The 5,484-nt window shown below is 39.1% G+C and overlaps 1 pseudogene; it reads right to left on the bottom strand.

Annotated features, from left to right (window-relative positions):
• Positions 1-3,237: 3,237 nt before the first annotated feature.
• LOC102482324 (interferon-induced transmembrane protein 3 pseudogene) lies at positions 3,238-3,678 on the bottom strand (annotated as a pseudogene).
• Between the last annotated feature and the right edge of the window lie 1,806 nt (positions 3,679-5,484).

Below are 5,484 nucleotides of genomic sequence, written 5' to 3'. Positions count from 1 at the left end.
CTTGGGTTGATTCTATTTGGAGTCCTTTGTATTTCTTGGGTCTGGATGCTTGAGTGCCTCTCTAGACTTGGGAAATTTTCTTCTAAGATTTCATGGAATAGATTTTCCATGCCCTTATTAGTTTCTTCATTTTCTGGGATATCAATTATTTGGAATTAGAGCATCTAATGGAATCTAGTATTTCTCGTATATTATCTTCTTTTTTTGTTATTTTCTCTATCTTTTGGATTGTTTTCTCTAGGTCAGAAGTTTTATCTTCTACATCAGAGATTCAATCTTCAGCACGGTCTAATCAACTTTTAATGCTTTCAAGAGAGTTTTTGATTTCCTGTATTACAGACTTCACCTCTAATAGTTCCATCTGACTCTTTCTTAGCATGTCCATTTCTTTCTTCATTGTCTCTTTTCTGTTCCAGCTCATAGAATTTGTTCACCATGAATGTTCTAAATTCTTTCTCAGGCATTTTGGTAACATCCTCTATTTTTTCAAGAAATGGAAGGGAATCACAGTGTTCTTTTGAAGGAGAAATATTTCCTCCTTTATTCGGGCTTGAGGTTATTCTTCTACTTCTAACCATTGGGAGATGTATTCCCTTTGGAATACCTTTTAAGAGAATGTTTCCTTGAATAGGAGCAAGTGTGTTTCCCTTTTGCTGTGGAATGAAAACTATAGAAGACTCTCTTCTATTATGTTTAGTAGTGTGTCCAAGGAGGAGTATTCTCTTCAGGTGTACAAAGTAAAATATCTCCTTATTCTCAGGTGGTTCAGTAAATGGGAGGATCCCAGAGAGTCTTAAAGTACTAGAATATTTCAGAACTGTGATTCTAGACCTATGTAGACCACCAGGGAGGGCAGAGATGAAGAAAGAGAAAATAATGTAAGTGGGAAGAAAATAATAAGGAGAATAAAGAAAAAGTCATGTGCCATGCACTAGCACATGATTTCACCAGGGGTCCGAAGATGGAAGTGGGGTATCTGTAGGGCTGAGGACAATCCTATGTGGTAAGGAGAAGAGAGTAATTTACAAATGAAAGAAAATGAGAAAGATAAAATGATTTTTAAAAAGAAAGAAAAAGTGTACCTGGCTGACAGAGAGAGTGTTCTCTGGAGTGAGGGTCCCGGTGCTGGAGTTGGGGGTGGGGATCCCTGACTCAGTGTTCTTTGGCCCAGGGGTCTGAAGATGGAAGTGGAGTGACTGTAAGGCTGAGTGCGATCCTGGCTGACAGAGAGAGAGGTCTCTGGCTTGGGGGTCCTGGGTCTGGAGCTGGGATGGGGATCCCTGCCTCAGTGTTCCTTGGCCTAGGGGTCCGAAGATGAAACTCTGTACTTGGTAAATTCTATAAGGTTTTGTTTATCAGAGAACGTTTTTATTTTTCTTTTTCATATGAAGGATAATCTCAGTGGGTAAAGTATTCTTGGTTGAAATTGTTTTTTATTTAACACTTTGAATATATATCCCCATTCTTTCCTTGCTTGCATTGTTTCTCATGAGAGGTCCTTTATTAGCCTGATGGGATATCCTTTGAAAGTGATTTGACATTTCTCTCTTGCCAATCTTAGTATCTTGTATGTGTCTGTTGTTTTGTTTAGTCTATCTATAATGTGCCATAGAGAGGATCTTCTTGGATTTATTCTGCTTTGGGTTCTTTGTACTTCTTTTGTCTGGATGTTTAAGTGCCTCTCTAGACTTGGAACGTTTTCTTCCAGGATTTTGTGGAATAGATTATTAATGCCCTCATTAGTTTCTTCGCCTTCTGTGATACCAATTATTTGGGTGTTTGAACATTTCATTGTATCTAGTATTTCTCATATAGTATCCTCAGATTTCTTTGCTATTTTCACAGCATTTTTGATAATGTTTTCTATGTCATTGGTTTTGTCTTCTACCTTTGAGAGTCAATCTTCTGCATGGTCTAACCTGCTTTTAATAATTTCAAGGGAGCTTTTAATTTCCTTTATTATAGCCTTCATATCTAACAGTCCAGTTTTATTCTTTTTTATGGTGTCCAATTCTTCTTTTATATTGTGGAGAGACTTCCTCATCTCTGGAGATCAATGTCTCTTTTCTCTTGTATCTCACATAATTTTGCTATAAATATTCTAAATTCTTTTTCTGACATTCTGATAATATCCTCTAACTAATATTTCCCTATGTGGAGACAAGTTACAGTGTTCCTTGCTGGAGATGTATTACTTGATTCTATCATCCTTGAGGCTCTTCTCCAATTTTTAGTCATTTGATAATGTATTCACTTCTGCCTAACTAATTGGGGAAGGATTCTGTGACTCTGAGCTTAAGTCTTTCCTTTACTGTGACATAATTCATTGCTATTTTCTCTCTTCTACTGTGTCCTCCATTGTGGGAAAAATAGGAGGAGTTTTGCAATCTGATTTATGAAGAGGAATTTTTCTATTTTAGAAACCACTGCAGTGAAGTGCAAAAAATTCTCTAAAACTCACAATGTTCAGATATTTAGTTACTATGCACCTAATCATCTCTAGGCAGTGGATAAGGGCTGAACAATAAAACAGGAGAGTAAGAGGCCAGGCCTTCAGAAGAAGATTCCTTATGGCTCCTGTGAACTAGGTATTTCAGCGCACATGAGAAATGAAGATTTTCTACTGATAATTCAGCCTCCAGCAAACAAGCTAGCAGTAGGGAGCCCCCCCACCCCCAGCCTTATATCTCTGTTTCTGTGTCTCTGTCTCTGTCTCTCCCTGCTTCTGTCTTCCTTTATTTTTGTAATTTTTCCTTTTTACATTTTTTTAAAGGCAAAGCTTTTCTCTTGCTCTCAGCTCCACCTTTTTATCTTGGTAATTATCACTCTGGTCCTCCCACTCAGGCAGGAGAAGCCAGGCCTTCAGAAGAAGATTCCACATGACTCCTGCGAACTAGGTATTTTGCACAGGACACCGCGTGGTTTTCTATTTTGTGATTATTTTTTTTTAAATAAAGAAAAAAGAGTAATTACAATTTGTTCGGTTTTTTTTCTTTTTTTTTCTCTTTTTGTTGTTGTTTCTCTCTTTCTTTTTCATTTTCCTTTTTCTTGTCTGTCCACTCTCCAATATCCATTTAATGTGTGTGTGTGTGTTTTTTTACAAACACGTGCACTTTATTGAATCCCACTGTAGTCAAAGCGAGTAGAAGCAGCTGTATAAAAGCAAGGGGCAGGCCCAAAGGCCCCAGGGACAGGCCAGCAGTGGTGGTGGACATGGCTGTAGGCCATGGCCATCGACTATGAGCATTGGAAAGACTCTTTCATCAGCTGAATCATATCAGCAATTATTACTGGAGCCGCGGTGCAAAGGATGATGAACATGATGGTCAGAATGATGCCGATGACCAGAGCGAAGATGTTCAGGCACTTGGCGGTCGAGGCGTAGTTCTGGGCCCCGATCACGTCACCCACCATCTTCCTGTCCCTAGACTTCACGGAGTAAGCAAAGGCGATGAAACCCAGGCAGCAGTAATTCATGAAGACCGTGTTGAACAGGGACTAGACCACATGGTCAGGCACTGAGGTCTCCCTGTGGATGTTGATCACAGTGGGCGCCATCGGAGCCAGGGGTGGGAGCACCCCCAGCACAGACACCTCATGCTCTTCCTTGATCATCTCATAGTTTGGGGGAGAGCCAGCACTGGCATGAGTGAAGAAGGTTGGAGAAGCATGGTTCATGGCGCCCATGACTCTGATGGCGGGGCAGGCTGCTGTTCTAAAAGTTGTTTCAATTTCTCATTAGTTTCCTTTCCTGGCTTTTGGCAAATTGGCAATGGGGTCCATTTAATGTGTTTTTAGACAGATCTAAGAGCACTGTAGCTAAACATCCAAATACTAATAGGGTTAAAATATTCCTCAATATCTACTGAATCTGCTGCACCAGTGATCACAACAGAACGGCAAAGAGATTCTAAATCACCTCTGTCTGCTTGCTCCTGAACATTCAGACTGAACTTCAAGAATTAGAAGAGACGCACCATCCATCAGATGACTAGAAATCACAAGAAATATGGGAAAACAAGAAAATACCTCTCTTCCAAAGATATATAATAACTCCTCTTCATTCTCAGACAGTATGATGAAATTCATGGAAATGTCAGATAAAGAATTAGAATTTTCATGGTGACAAAGCTCACAGATATCAAAGGGAAGAGAGTCAATGAATTGCTGAAGAGGCAGGGGAAAGGAGCTAATGAGCTTCAGGAGGTGAGGAAATTCTTTCAAGATCTAAAAGTGGAAATTCACACTATAAAAAAGAATTGAATGGACCTCTTACAGATTAATACTATAATACAGGAAGTCAAAACCTCCCTTGAAAGTATTAAAAGCAAACCAGACCATATTGAAAATCGAATCTCAGATGTAGAAGATAGAATCACTGGCCTAGAAAAATCCACTCTGAAAACTGAGAAAATTTCCCCCAGAAAATGAGAATCCTATATGAGAAATACCAGATACCATCAAATGTACAAACATCCAGAAAATTGGTATCCCAGAAGGGGACGAGACCCATAAAGGCACTGACAATCTATTCCATGAAATCCTGAAAGAAAACTTTCTAAACCTAGAGAGGCATTCAATGATCCAGTCCCAAGAAATACAAAGGACTCCCAATAGAATCAACTCAAGAAGATCTTCTCCAAGACACATTATAGCCAGATTGACCAAAACAACAGACAAAAACAAGATACTAAGTTTGGCAAGAGAGAAACGGCAAGTTACCTACAAAGGATATCCCATCAGGTTGACAGATGATCTCTCATTGGAAACAATGTGAGTGAGGAAAGAATGGGAAAATATATTCAAAGTGTTAAGGGAAAAGAATTACAACTGAGGATACTATACCCAGCAAGATTACCCTTCATAATTTGAGAAAGTATTTGTTGAAATAAATTTAATTGTTAAAAAAAGGTAGGCGTATGTTAAGCTCTGGACATCATCACAATTTGAAGAATTGGCTTCATAAACCATAAAGGTACATAGCAGTATAAGTAATGCAATATTGGATTTATAAACAACTAGAGTGTATTTAACAATATCTTTCAGGAAGGGTCATAGTACTGCTCAATGAAGAAAGAGGAAGGAATCCATATCCAATGTGGATCCTAATCAGGAAGTGGCACCCACCACCCAAAGGAGAAAAATAAATTTAATAGAATTAAAGAATTATATACAATAATACTAATTAGCTCTAAACTACTCCCATTACCATTCCATTTTGGCAGAGGAGACAAAAGAACACTAAGAGGCCAGAAGGTTGCCTAGTGGTTACATCGCTGGACTCCTACATGGCTGAATGCAGTTTGAGGTCTGGACCTAGTGGCTTGAAAATCATGCCTGGTGAGTGTTTATACGTGCCCAAGATTCCAGGAAGAGAATGGAGGAGAAAGTATTGTGGTGTGGCCATATCCCCTGGGGAGTGATTTCTTATTTTCCTTCTCTCTCTCTCTCTCTTGTGAGTGCATGCACCCTATAGCAAAAAGT

The sequence above is a fragment of the Tupaia chinensis genome, unplaced genomic scaffold, assembly GCF_000334495.1.
Source record: "Tupaia chinensis unplaced genomic scaffold, TupChi_1.0 Scaffold138416_1, whole genome shotgun sequence".
Classification (NCBI taxonomy): Eukaryota; Metazoa; Chordata; class Mammalia; order Scandentia; family Tupaiidae; genus Tupaia; species Tupaia belangeri.
This window is presented reverse-complemented; position numbering and strand designations above follow the sequence as displayed.